A 15,833-nucleotide genomic window follows, 5' to 3' on the forward strand; every position below is an offset into this window, starting at 1 on the left:
CACGACGCCCTCGACAACCCCTCGAAGACTGTTCGCATCCTTGTATAACATTCTGTATACGAGGGTAATCCCAAAAGTAAGGTCTCCTGTTTTTTTTATTAGTACAGAACTGTGTTTCTGTGGTAGTTGGTCACACTGTTATGAAGAGTGCTTCATGCGCTGCGTGTAAACTTGCGCACGCCGCGCTGAGGTGCTCAGTCTTGGACTGACAGCTGTTGAGAGTGGAGCTCCCCTTGGATGTTACCGCCAAGTGCGAATTGCGCGCAGTTATTTGGCTTTTGAACGCAAAGGGCTCTGCGCCGATTCAAATCCATCGCCAATTGACGGAAGTGTATGGTGAGTCATACATGGATGTCAAAAATGTTTGTAAGTGGTGTACAGAGTTTGCAGCTGGTCGGACCGAAATTCACGACGAACAAAGGAGCGAGAGACCATCAGTTTCTGAGGAGACAGTGACCGCCTTGCAGCCGAACACGACAACTTTCTGGACTCAATTGTCACGGGTGACGGAACCTGGGCATACCACTTTACACCTGAGACCAAGCAACAATCACACCAGTGGCTGGCATCCTTCTTCAGCATGGAGGCGCGCTGGTATGACATGGGCACAGAGAAACTGCCACAGCGTCTACAAAAATGCATAGACAGAAATGGTGATTATGTCGAAAAATAACTAAATTTTCAAGCTGTAAACTGATGTAAATCATTGTAGAAATAAACAGGTCCATGTACTTGCAAAAAAATAGGAGACCTTACTTTTAAGATCAACCTCGTATAAGAAAACGTACTTTTACGTGCTTCAAATTTAATGTTTCTTCTGCACTTGTCCGAAGTTTCGAACATTCCTCACAGGTTTCAGAGCCGTAGTGAATCATCAAAGTGGCGTCTCCTGATAGGTGTCAGAGCCGTAACGAATCATCGAAGTGGCGTCTAACCATGAGACTCGACACAAGCAATGTACTGTAATTGAATTCTTGGTTGTGAGGAAAGAATCGTGGACTAATATCCACAAATGATTTTGTGCAATTTATAGCAGTGATGCAGTTGATAGGAGTACCGCTGGACGACAGGCAGGGGGAGTCAAAGCGTCTAGAAGTGGTGCAGAAATTGAGCAACATGATCGGCGATGTTTGGATGTCCTGCCAGCCACTGCTCCCCCCGTGGTGGATCGTGCATGTACCATTGTTTGTTCAGACTCGCGCGTAACAACTCTATAATTGGCTCTACAGCTATCGGTGAGCACTGCAACTGGGTATGTAATGACTGACACACTTTGATATTCCAAATAGTGCTCAAGAAGCGTTTCACGAATGCTCACAAGGAGCCACAAGATTCACAGAAAAGCCATTTCATCGAAGTTGTTAGAGCAGGTTGAAGACAAATATAGAGACATATCTGTCTCAGAGCGTTATAGGTGGCGATACCTGGATACATCACTTTGAGCCAGAAACAAGAAGTGAGTCACTGGAGGGACACCACCGCAATCATCGAAGAGGAACAAATTCAAGTCAGCGCCCTCGGCTGGCAAAGTCATGAGAACATTTTGGGACATTGATGGTGTCATTCTTGTCATTGTATTCCGAAAAGGGTGGATCATTAATTCAGAGGCATAAATGTAGACACTGACCAGACACAAGAACCGGTTCCAACGTGTATGGCTTGACAAGGATGCAAAGAAATCTTGCTCTAACTCGACAATTCACGCACACACGCAACGCTCAGAGCCAGGAACACATCGCCTATTCAGATGAACATCAATGCCTCATCAACCCTAAGACCAGACCTGGCGCCCTTGGCCTTCCATTGGTTCGGGCCACTTAAGGTTTCTGTACTTTGCTTTAGTAAGATGATGAGAGCCTAATTAATGTGGTGAAAACTTGGCTGCATGCACAGGCAAAGAGTTTTTATCAACAGAGAACATATGCTCTCACACAACGCTGACGTAACGCAGTAGAAGGAAATGGTGACCATATTGGAAAATAGTAGGTCTAAAAGAAATGATGACTGATGTCACCAAATTCTAGCTCTTAAAAATGAATATGTTCCGAAAAAAAAGCTGTGGGCCATCATTCATGGAGCGACCCTTGTACAACTAGCTTATCGCTTCCACTGACATTCCATCCTCTCTCGCTCCCTCCCTCCCTCCCTCCTTCCCTCCCTCTCTCCCTACCTACCTCACCACCTCCTCCCTACTTGTAACTTCATCAACCCATCAAATTCCCCTCGTAGCTGATCCATATGAAATATCTCCATACATTCTGTTCGTCTCTCAAACTCTACGCCAACATCTCTATGGTTAGCCGCTAGCTATCAAGCATGGCATACTACCGACAGTACACTGATCTACCTACCTTTTACAGATTCTCCCAAAGAAACTCCAACAGCCTCCTCCTTAGACAATGTTGTCCGCACTGACATTTATCTTACCTTTCAGATCTAACATCATGTCAGGATTTCCTCCTCCTTTCCCATCCAACTCTACTTGTTCCCCCTTCGTAGTCATGACCTGCCTTCCAACCTAGTTGCTTATGTTCGAAAATTCACGTCTTCTGTCATGTACTGTCCACACTACACTTTACTACATACCAACTTTTCAACCCTGTTACCAACCTTCTTAATATCAAATAACTTTCCTTCTCCCAACATATCTTCTCGTAACATGGTGCAGGAAAATTTTCATCAGCATTCGTTTTTAAAAACAATGAGCAGTTTGTAATGTAATCAGTATCTTTTAAAAACATTTAAATAATTTATCATTTAAGTATTTTAAAACAGTTTTTTGTTTTTAAAATTAAATTACAGTGAAGGAAAAATACCACATTTTTTTGTCATAAATTTTAGGCAACACGCTACGCATACATTCTCCCTACACCATGGTCGTTACATGAAACCTTTCATTTTAAGTTACAGATCAAACTCCTACATTTCTGTACTTGTGAAGTTGTTTATTGTAGCTGGAAAACTCCTTTTAAACTAGGAATCATGGATATTAATTAATCACAACTCCAACATCGTTGTCTGCCGACACTCTCAGCCACTTACTATTCTCTCACTCGACTGAAATAATGCAACGATGTAAGTCTCCAGTAGAACACCCCAATAATAACAGTTTACTTTATGCTCATTGCTCTGATGAAAATATCTCTAAAAGCATAAAAGTCACACAAGAAGTAATCACTTTGATCTCCACTGCAACAGTCTCGCTTATTTCTGATTAAGAAAATAAATAAAAACTTGTCAACCTACTCAACTCTCTCCCCACAAATGTACCACCCACTCCATGAACAGCTAAATGAAGAATTTTTTCAACAGTCTATCTTCCAACGAGTCACCTCTCTTGTCACAGACTTGTTGGCTTCTGTACCACTAATGGGCTTGTCATTGATTCTTTTCATATCACAAGGGTTTACGTCAAAGAAATCTATTCCCAAAATCAATCAAATCTCTTCTTCAGATACACAATACCTTAGTGTAAACCTAGTTAACAATGTTAAAAACACTGCTGTACATCATAATCCCGGTAAACACTGTGTGCCATTATGTCACATCTTCATTACATATACAAACTCTACCTCACACAACATACAATATACAGTCCTAAGCCGAGTCTTGCACTCCTGGGTCATCTGCACCTAATCACACAGCTCTGTACAGAACAACTACAAGTAAATTACAAGAAACGTCATCTCCACAGCACGTCTCCACACCTTCACATGGATCTTGTAGCATCGTCAACGCTATGATATGAATCTATTTTGATTCCAGAGAGGGAAGAATAGCAAACCCAATAACTATAGAGAGTGGTATTCTTTATTAGATATCGGTAAAAGAGAATGTGAATATAGTATTAGCTGACTGTAGAATCATCCATGGATGGTTTCCTGGATTAGTCTCACTTATAAAAAGTGATAATGCTCATTTTGCATTAGAGACAATTGACTGAAAATCTGTGTTAACAGCAGTGAAATGTTAAATTTCGGTTGGTACATGCATCGCAAAAATAAGCTGGGCGCCGGTGGTGGATGAGATTTAATGTAATATGATGGTAGTTGGTGATTTTGTGCACATTCGGAATACGAAATAATTTTGGTGAATAGAAGTGTTAAGATGAATCAGACATAGAATTCTTAAGTTTTGTATTTCTAAGCTTTTGTAGACAGCTCTTCCTCCATCTCTCAGGAGCAATAATGGTTGAAGACTTGACAGAACCCTTTGCATTAGGTTACAACGTAAATTCCCTGGTCATGCTATATTATTAGGAAGAGATTTCAACTTCCTGGTTGTGAGGCTCAGGTGATTAAAAAAATATTCAAGTGTGTGTGAAATCTTATGGGTTTTAACTGCTAAGGTCATCAGTCCCTAAGCTTACACACAACTTAACCTAAATTATCCTAAGGACTAACAAACACACCCATGCCCGAGGGAGGACTCTGACCTCCGGCGGGACCAGCCGCACACTCAGTGACTGTAGCGCCTAAGATCGCTCGGTTAATCCCGCGCGGCTCAGTTGATTAGAGTGAGTAATAGGAAAAGGGAATTCTTAAAAATTATTCTAAATGACTTATGTGAAAATTACTTTGAGCAGTTAATCAAAGAACTAACACGTGAAAGTAACGTCGTAATCTCTTGATCATCACAGGAGCAAACGTTTCTACTTCGTCAACGTAGAAGTGGGAAACAGTGATCACAATGACATTAAATAGTCACTGAAATAAGAATGTAATGAAAGGTTGGAAGATATTGCTGCTTAGCAAGTGCGACAAAAAACAGATTTCAGAATACCAGTGCACTGAAGATCAAACATTCCTCTCCAGGACTAAAAATTCTGAGCATAAATGGACAAAGTTCAGGAATTTTGTACAATCTTCCTTAGAAACGTATATGCTGAGGAACGTTGTGAGGCATGGAAAAGAGCCGCTGTGGTTTGAAAGGCATGTTAGGTAGTTACTACGAAAGGAAACAGAGTTTGACTACAGATGTCAATTTAGCCAAAGCCTCGCTGACAAGCAGAAACAATGAAGACAAAATTAGCCTAAGCCTAAAGAGAACCAAGCATAAAGCCTTCAAAAAAAGGCGAAAATAAAATCCTATCTACAGATCTGATAAAAAATCGTCAGAAGTTTTGGTCTTACACTAAATTAGTAAACGGATCGAAGACGATTGTCCAAATGTTCTCTAACAATAACAGAATCCAAACAGAGGATTACAGAGAGCAGGCCGGAATACTAGCTGTCTCTTCCCAAAAGTGTTTCACAGAAGACTGTGCTGAGATTTCTCCTTTAAATCCCCACACAAATGTCAGAATTATAGATATCGACATAAGTGACTACAAGATAGAAAATCAACTGATGTTAGTTAATAGAGGAAAGGCAACTAGACCTGAGGGGTACCTGTACAACACTATGTATAGGGTACAACAGGTACAAGTGCAGATATTTTTACGTCTGTTACTTTAAGATGTACGAACATCAGTGTGTTGGTAATATTTTCTCTGTGTTGAATAGTCTTCACACAAACACATTATAAAAACTTTATGACCTGATGTTTTCAGCACAGTCGTAACTGCATCAATAAGTGAACTACGCCTGTCAGTACAGACTAACTGTTGTAGCCATGTATCCACACTTCTGCACTCAACTAGGAGAAATAAGCATTAGTGACTTACCCTTACCAAACGTACTTGGAGGTACTGACCAACCTAAAAACATTCTACTCTAATAGCTATAATTATTAGTCTGCAAATGACGTAAATACTGATGTAATGAATAGAATGTAAAGAATACGGCATGTGATATTGTGATGCGAATTAGACAGAGCACGGAAAGTCCTAATTAAAGCAAGGCATGTGGAGTTGATCGCATTACCACACAACTGTTGAGATCATTGGAAGAATCAATGACGACGAAACTATTCAGTTTTGAATTTATGATATATAAGATAGGCGAAATACCCTCAGACTTCCTGAGTTAAGCGTTTGCCTTGCATTTGGTACAATAGGGTAGACGTACGTGGCTTATCTTCTCCTGACGGCATGTCAGTAACTTGCGGCACTGTTAGAGTGCGCCCAGGACACGGTGGCCGACGTACAGTGACCAAATTTCTTCCAAAGCCCTGGGCGAGTTCATTCGTCTGTTTGGAAGCGGAGGCCCCGACAGTGTTTGCCTCCTTTCGGCCGGTCGGCGATGGCAGAATCGTCTCACACACCCTGCAGTCTTTCTGAAACTATTTTACACAAACTATTCGGAAAAAAATCATTTTTGCGTTACTTACGGCTTCATACACTGCAGAGTCAAAGAAATTGACACACCTGCCTAATATCATGTAGGTTCCCCACAAGCACGCAGAAGTGGCGCAACACGACGTGGCATGGACACGTCTAAAGTCTGAAGTAGTGCTGGAGGGAATTGACAGCATGAACCGTGCAGGGCTGTCCATAAATCCGTAAGAATAGGAGGGGGTGGAGATCTATTCTGAACACCACCTTGCAGGGCATCCCAAGTTCATGTCTGGAGATTTTGGTGGCCAGCGGAAGTGTTTAAAGTCAGAAGAATGTTTTACGGAGCCACTCTGTAGCAATTATAGACGTGTGGCGTGTCGCATTGTCCTGCTGGAATTGTCCATCTCATGCTTAATGGACATGGATGGATGCAGGTGATCAGACAGGATCCTTACGTACGTGTCACATGTCAGAGTCGTATCTACACGTATCAGGGGTCCCATATTACTCCAAGTGCACGCGCCCCACACCATTACAGAGCCTTCATAAGCTTGAACAGTCTCCTGCTGACTCGCAAAATGGTTGAAATGGCTCTGAGCACTATGGGACTTAACATCTATGGTCATCAGTCCCCTAGAACTTAGAACTACATAAACCTAACTAACCTAAGGACATCACACACATCCATGCCCGAGGCAGGATTCGAACCTGCGACCGTAGCAGTCGCGCGGCTCCGGACTGAGCGCCTTGAACCGCTAGACCACCGCGGCCGGCTGCTGACTCGCAGGTTCCGTGGATTCATGAGTTTGTCTCCATGCCCGTACACGTCCATCCGCTCGATACAAGTTGGAACGAGGCTCGCCCGACCACGCAACATGTTTCCAGTCATCAACAGTCCAATGTCGGTACTGACGGGCGTAAAGCCTTGTGTCGTGGAGTCATCAAGAGAACACGAGTGGCCTTCGGCTCCGACAGCCCGTATCGATGATGATTCGGGTTCGCACGCTGAAACTGGTTGATGGCCCAGCATTGAAATCTGCAGCAATTTGCGGAAGGGTTGCACCTCTGTCACGTGGAATAATTCTCTTCAGTCGTCGTTGGTCCCGGTCTTGCAGGATCTATTTCCGGCCGCAGCGATATCGGAGATTTGATGTTTTACCGGATTTCTGATATTCACGGTACACTCGTGAAATGTTAGGGAAAATCTGCACTTCTTCTTTACCTCGGAGATGCTGTGTTGCATACCTCGTGCGCCGACTATACCACCACTTTCAAACTCACATAAATCTTGACAACCTGCCATTTTAGCAGCAGTAACAGATCAAACAGCTTGTTTTATATGGGCGTTGCCGACCGCAGCGCCATATTCTGCCTATTTACATGTCTCTATATTGAATACGCATACCAATATCAGTTTCTTTGGCGCTCCAGTGTATGTCAGGTTCATGATGCTGTGCACACCACTTCGTTAATGGTGATAGTTATTGGGATACGTAGGTGGAAGTAAGACACTGCACGAAATTCGAGAAAGTTGGGAGTGAAAACTAGGAGTTGTTATGATTTTGCGTTTATTTCATAATCCATAATATGTTGCTGCATAAGAAATGTAGCAAAATTATAGAATTTTCTTTATACATGCGGAGGTCTATATCTGTCTCCAATTTCGAGAAAACTGATATGATGTAGCACACTCTTTTGCGATCGGGCCGCGCCAACGATAAAGCCAGGGTGAAATATGTGGTGTCACCGCCAGACACCACACTTGCTAGGTGGTAGCCTTTAAATCGGCCGCGGTCCGTTAGTATACGTCGGACCCGCGTGTCGCCACTGTCAGTGATTGCAGACCGAGCGCCGCCACACGGCAGGTCTAGAGAGACGTCCTAGCACTCGCCCCAGTTGTACACCCGACTTTGCTAGCGACGGTTCACTGACAAATTACGCTCTCAGTCGCCGAGACGATAGTTAGCATAGCCTTCAGCTACGTCATTTGCTACGACCTAGCAAGGTGCCATTATCATTTGCTATTTATCTTGTGATACATATACCGTAAGATCGATGTTCACCAATTATGAATTAAAGTTAAGTATTCCAGTAGTTACCTACGTTCTTTGCTACTATAAATTCCCTTACCTGTTCCAGACCTCACGCCAGCCTGCGTGAGCTTAAACGCGTGCCTTTCGGCTTCCTCTCCTAGTGACTTGGCTGTCTTGCCAAGTCACAACAAAATATTCACAAAATTTCTTATATTTCATAAACAGTGTGAGATATTGAAATGAGATTTTGGCAAATGTTAATACATAAAGACGAGAGTATTTTGCCATATTGCTATTATGTGAAATTTGATTATCTACCGCGTTATTCCTCTAGCTACAAATTTTTTTCTGGAAGAATGTAATTTTTTTAAGGGCCATCTATATTTGGTTAAACGAGAAATGCTAATTTTGGACAACCTAAGTGAAAACATTACGCGTTTAGTTTGTACCGAGGATGTGCTTGTTCATAAGCCACTGACCTTACTTTTCTTCAGTTGCTCAATTATTTAACATAATAAACCGCTGTTTCAGAATTCTCTCGCAATTGCATCTGCACAAGATGTTAGCGAGATGCCGCTCTGTAAATCCGCTATGTCTTGCCAAAATAAGCAAATTTTAACATGGCATCATCGGAAATTTTGTAGGTTTTACTCAAAATTAGCCTTCCATAATGCTTTTCTGAAAGTTGCAAATGTTAACAAGTTGGGCGAAAATAAATCGCTGCATTTTCAGCGGAATACGTTTTGTATACTAACCAAAGCAGAGATGACAGTAGATCTTTTTGAGTGATCGCCATTGAAGTGTGGGCAAGGAGGGGTGTAGCTTCCGGTTTAGAATGATATCTCCCCTCCAGCACTCAGCATTTCCCCTACGGCACCGGCCAGTAACCCCCCACCACTACCATTCTCCCCACCCACGCCCTACCGACTGTGCGGTTTCCATGCATGTTATTTTGCGTGGACCCTCATGATTTAACATGCTATGTTGGTGTTGTACTCTTTGAAGGATTTTTTATAATTCGACAGAAAAAACGCGGCGTGATTATTTGGCAACCATAAAAGTCAAAAACTATATGTGTACATCATAAAATTCTTCACATTGCCCCATGTATGCACTGCCTCTCATAGAAAGTGAAGCACCCGGAAATTGAGGAGGAAACGAAATAATATTTCATGGGTTAACTGGGTATATAAAGCTATTGCAGTGATTACAAATTCGAGACTAATTTATATCGAACTTGGTACTATGATCCGACCTACCAGTACGACGTTGCACTCCCTCTGGCTTAGAGGCTCGCACTGACTAGGTTGGGAAGGGTATCATAAAACCATTACATCCTCTCCTGAGGCAAGCTGGCAGCTGTTGCAACTGGTTCTTGACCTCTTGACTTTCTGCATACTGGCACTGTAACGTTGAGCTGACGTCCGAGCAGGTTGCACACGTGTTCTAATGGCAATACACCTGGGGACCTCACTGGCGACAGGGAGACAGATCATAGAGACACGTGCCATTTTTGGACGTGCATTGACCTGCTGAAAAACTGCACTGCAACGTGGCATGAAAGGTAACATCGAGGACGCAGGATGTCCGTGACTTAAATTTATGCCATAGGAGGTTTTTCAATCGCTATAAGTCCTTCCCTGAAGTCATACGCTATGGCTTTCCACACCACGGCCCCAGAAGTAACACCGTTGTCTTTCTCACGGAACATTTCAAACGAATGAGACATATTTCTTGTCGTCAACATACTCGCCGACGATCGTGATCCGGGGTAGCACAGAACCGCCATTCGTCGCTGAACACAGTGCGACGCCATGTTATCAGCAGTCCATGTTTCCCATTCTCGACTCCACTTCAAGTCTGCATCTACATCTACATGGATACTCTGCAAATCACATTCAAGTGCCTGGCAGAGGATTCATCGAACCACCTTCACAATTCTCTATTATTTCAATCTCGTATAGCGCACGGAAAGAATGAACACCTGTATCTTTCCGGACGAGCTCTGATTTCTCTCATTTTGTCAAAAAAATGGTTCAAATGGCTCTGAGCACTAGGGGACTTCTGTGTTCATCGGTCCCCTAGAACCTAGAACTACTTAAACCTAACCAACCTAAGGACATCACACACATCCATGCCCGAGGCAGGATTCGAACCTACGAGCGTAGCGGTCGCGCGGTTCCAGACTGAAGCGCCTAGAACCGCTCGGCCACCCCTGCCGGCTCTTATTTTATCGTGGTGATCGTTCCTCCCTATGTAGGTCGGTGTAAACAAAATATTTTCGCATTTGGATGAGATAGTTGGTGACTGGAATTTCGTGAGAAGATTCCGTCGCAACGAAAAACGCCTTTCTTTTAATGATGTCCAGCCTAAATCCTGAATCATTTCTGTGACACTCTCTCCCATATTTCGCGATAATACAAAACATGCTGCATTTCTTTGAACTTTTTCGATGTACTCCCTCATTCTTATCTGGTAAGGATCCCACACCGCGCAGCAGTATTCTAAAAGAGGACGGACAAGCGTAGTATAGGCAGTCTCCTTAGTAGGTCTCTTACATTTTCTAAGTGTCCTGCCAATAAAACACAGTCTTTGGTTAGCCTTCCCCAGAACATTTTCTTCGTGTTCCTTTCAGTTTAAGTTATTCGTAATTGAAATACCTAGGTATGTAATGCCTTTAGATTAGACTGATTTATCGTGTAACCGAAGTTTAACGAGTTCCTTTTAGCACTCATGTGGATGACCTCACACTTTTCGTTATTTAGGGTCAACTGCCACTTTTCGCACCATTCAGATATCTTTTCTAAATCGTTTTGCAGTTTGATTTGATCTTCTAATTACTTTATTAGTAACTAAACGTCAGCGTCATCTGCAAACAACCGAAGACGGCTGCTCAGATTGTCTCCAAAATCGTTTATATAGATAAGGAACAGCAAAGGGCCTATAAAATTACCTTGGGGAACGCCAGAAATCACTTCTGTTTTACTCCATGACTTTCCGTCAGTTACTACGAACTGTGACCTCTCTGACAGGAAATCACAAATCCAGTCACATAACTGGGACGATATTCCAAAGCACCCAATTTCACTACGAGCTGCTTGTGTGGTACAGTGTCAAAATCCTTCCAGAAATTCAGAAATACGCAATTGATCTGAAATCCCTCGTCAATAGCACTCAACACTTCATGTGAATAAAGAGCTAGTTGTGTTTCACTGGAACGATGTTTTCTAAACCCATGTTGGCCGTGTGTCAACGGGCCGTTTTCTTCGACGTAAGTCATAATGTTCGAATACAACATATGTTCTAAAATCCTGCTGCATATCGACGTTAACGATATAGGCCTGTAATTTAGAGGATTACTCCTACTACCTTTCTTGAATATTGGTGTAACCTGTGCAACTTTTCAGTCTTTGGGTACGGATTTTTCGTTGAGCGAATGGTTATATATGATTGTTAAGTATAGAGCAAGAGTTAGTGCTTTGGTGTTACAGGCAGCTTGTGGTTGGGACGGTGAGTCCCCGCTCTAGCTGCTGCTAGTCTCCGACCAGTGCTGTGGGGTGACACACAATGTTTCAGGGAGTCCATTACTTGTTCTCGGATCTCGGTAACTGACGTTAAGGGGTCACGATGTGCTTCTTGCACAATACGGCGAACCTGCCATTTGGTCGTCAGAGGTGCTCGACTGGACCCTCGAAAACTATAATACGTGTCCTGAGGTTCCCATGCAGTCCTACAACCCACCATTATGACATCCGAATGCCGCACAAATCTTAGTTAGTATTGCACCATTTGATCAACTGCCCAAATGGAGGCCCACATTGAGACCCCTTTCAGTTTCTTGCCAGATACTGATAGCGCTGTCTCACACGACTGCGTGATATCTCCGTGTCCTTCACAGTGATCACTCAACATCTGACACTGTACTTGCCCCTTACGTACTCCATCAGGCATGGTAACAAAACTAAAGACGGTCAACACTAAAACACTCTGAAGGGTTTTGTAACTGTCACTGAGAATTTCCGCTTTAATAATTCACATATCCGTCGATATTGTGTACGTGTACGAAGGTACATTGACATTAAACCATGTCTTCTGGATGCGCCGCATTTTTTTTTTTTTTTTGTCAGGCAGTTTATTTACTCATACTAGATATAATTGCGGTTACCTGTGTTAACCTGCCATCCAAAGAGGCATGACACATTAGTTTCGATAGATCGCAATAGGGCCATGAGCCCCGATAACTTGTTCCATGTGTAATGTCATCGACGCCTATAAGACGCAAATGGAGTCGTGTGGTACACCCATTCATGCTGCACTCACCCAGTTCCAAAGTTCATCCTTGGTGGTTGGCATTGGATCACATTTCTGCACCGATCGTTTCACCATATCCCACACATTTTCGGCTGGCGACAAGTCTGGCGATTTGGTGAGCCAGGGCAGAAGGCTGATATCCTGTGGCACCAAGAAGGCACGTGTTCGTGCATCAACATGTGATCGTGCATTGTCTTGCTGAAAAAAAGGCGCCTGTGGTGTTGTGCAGAAAGGATATGGCTATGGGTCACTGGGTGTCATTCACGTAGATCAGACGGGTCCCAGTGCCCTGGACATGCACCAACTGTGATTTGTCGTTGTACCCAATAGCACCCCCACACCATGAGGCCTCCTGCGAATGCAATCACATTGATGTCACTCCCCTTGTCTGTGGCGAACCAAAATGCGGACATCATTTACAAACAAACAGAACTTGGATTCGCACAAAAACACTATCTGATGCCATTCCAGTCCTTAATGACGTCGTTCCACACACCATTGCCGTCAAGCATGTTTCAACACATTCGTCAAAGGTAGGCGGAGAAGTGGACGACGCGCGTGTAACCCTTGACGAACTGTTACCCCTGAAAATGTACGATGTGCTCCATTGATCCAGTGTTGCTCCAGAGCCGAGGAGGACGCATATCCAACCTGCAATGCGATTCGGATGAGATGTCGATCTCCTTGGAGAGTAGTCTAGGTCGTGCGACATGTCCCATCTTGTCGTGTTCTACGGCCTTACGTGATCCATTCTGCACACACCCATTGCACTGCCGAAACATTTCATCCCATACGAGCAGCAGTGTTTCGTATGGGTGCATCACATTCTGTCATGCTGATAATACGACCGCTTTCAAACTCACTGATTGACGGTACGGCTAACAAGGCATCCTGCACATCTCTTCAAGTCACGCTGATCCATTACCTTCGGTTTGTAGCGACAACGAGAGACTGGTAGGTGGTCTTGCGCCGCGATATCAATGTTGATATTGAATCCGCGGGCCGACATGGCATAGATGTTAATCATTTCTGCAGAATGTACTAATGTAAGAGGGTCATTCCAAAAGAAATGCACACTATTTTTGTAAATATACAGTTTTCATTCTGCATGTGTGAAAGTTTTACAGTGTGTAGATACATCCTTCCCGCTTGTTTTCAAACTTAGTTCGACCAGTTCCCGTGAGTGGCGCAGTCACAGCATGTCTTCAAGATGGCTGCTACACTTGACGTTCGTCAGAAGCAACGTGCTGACATAGAATTCCTGTGCTGTGAAAACGAGACAATGGGAAACATCCACAAGAGGTTGAAATAGGTGTATGGAGATGCTGCTCTCAATCGCAGTACAGTTAGTCGGTGGGCAAGCAGGTTACGTGGCTCCAACTGCAATATTGAGGATTGTCGTCGCAGCGGCAGGCCTCGTACTGCACACACGCCAGAGAGTGTGCAGAGTGTTAACGAATTGGTGACTGCTGACAGACGCATCACAGTGAACGAATTGTCACGCTATGTTGGGATAGGGGAAGGAAGTGTTTGCAGAATACTGAAGGTGTTGGCGTTAAAAAAGGTTTGTGGCAGGTGGGTTCCCAGGTTGTTGACAGTGGCTCACAAAGGAACAAGAAAAACGGTATGCAGCGAGCTTTTGGAACAGTACGAGAATGGTGGAGATGAATTTCTTGGAAGAATTGTGACTGGTGATGAAACATGGCTCCATCGTTTTTCACCAGAGACGAAGAGGCAGTCAATGGAGTGGCATCATGCAAATTCACAAAAGAAAAAACAATTCAAAACTACACCTTCTGCTAGAAAAGTTATGGCTACGGTGTTTTTCGATTCCGAAGGACTCTTCCTTGTGGACATCATGCCAAGTGGAACCACCATAAATTCTGATGCATATGTGACGACACTGAAGAAACTTCAAGCTCGACTGAGTCGTGTTCGACCACATCGGCAAAAGCATGATGTTTGGCTGTTGCACGACAATGCACGGCCACATCTCAGGCAAAAGACCACGGAAGCGACCACAAAACTCGGATTGGCAACACTGAAATACCCGCCTTACAGTCCTGACCTGGCTCCATGTGACTATCATCTCTTTGGGAAACTGAAAGACTCTCTTCGTGGAACAAGGTTTGAAGATGACGACTCCCTTGTGCACGCTGCCAAACAGTGGCTCCAACAGGTTGGTCCAGAATTTTACCGTGCAGGCATACAGGCGCTGGTTCCAAGATGATGTGCGGCAGTTGAGAGGGATGGAAATTATGTGGAGAAATGAAAATATTGTTCCTAAAGGACGCATCTACACACTGTAAAACTTTCAAACATGTAGAATAAAAGATGGATTTTGTTGTGTACATAGTTCCACGTAGTCAGCGCGTACACAACTTTCCCAATAGAGCGCGCCCCGCTAAGCACAACAGCGCAGGCGCAACGCTCGTCCGTCTCCGCACTACGAGATGGCGCTGTCTTAGAGACGGACCAAATTCTGCTTCCGCCGATCCGCGTGTTACTATGTAACGCAGTCATTGAGATTGCTGCTAACGTTGAACCTTTTCTCCTCGTGGATCACACTCGCGCAGTGATACCTGAACGCTCGAGGTATTATAACGAGTGTACAGATCTCCGATTAGTCAGTCTGCATTAGTCTGCACTTGTCTGCACCAGTTTGTACAAGTCTGCATCAGTCTGCATTAGTCCGCATTAGTCTGTAGTCAAGTTTCAGTCTGCGCCTAATAAGATTACCATATTCCTGTACATAGCCAAGAAGATAAATGAATAGACACATTGTCAAGTATCAGAGATATGTGAGAATAAGATTAACGTACCAAGACCAAAGGAACTTCAGATTGTCATTTGTAAATAGCATCCAGAACCAAGTTACGTTATTTTTATGCCTATTATTTTGATAAATGTGTGTGAAGATTAATCAAGTTCTGTTTAAAGTTGGTCACCGTCAATCTGCTACTCTAAGCGTGCAAGTGGCATTTCTATCGTCTGACCTAACGGCAGAAGATAAACACGCCACGTTAAGACCACGAGACATATTGCTGACACTCGCCTACTTCGTTAGAGCGACAAGTCAAATAATCTGATGGTGTGTGTACTGAAGGTCTTACAGTACGCACACCACAGATTTTTAAAAAAATAATGTGCATTTCTTTTGCAGTGACCCTCGTATATGACCTACGAATATGAACGTACTATTTCTAGTCGTTCAAGCTGTTCTGTTCTTTCTGAACTTGAGTGCATTTAAGCTCGTTACAAGAGAAAAAAAT

General features: G+C 43.6%; 1 protein-coding gene across 1 annotated transcript in view; it reads left to right on the top strand.

Moving 5' to 3' along the window:
- Nucleotides 1–15,833, top strand: part of LOC124605649 (angiopoietin-related protein 6-like) — a 941,284-nt gene that overhangs the window by 625,018 nt on the left and 300,433 nt on the right. The window lies entirely within an intron of this gene.

This window comes from Schistocerca americana, chromosome 1, assembly GCF_021461395.2.
Source record: "Schistocerca americana isolate TAMUIC-IGC-003095 chromosome 1, iqSchAmer2.1, whole genome shotgun sequence".
Lineage (NCBI taxonomy): Eukaryota > Metazoa > Arthropoda > Insecta > Orthoptera > Acrididae > Schistocerca > Schistocerca americana.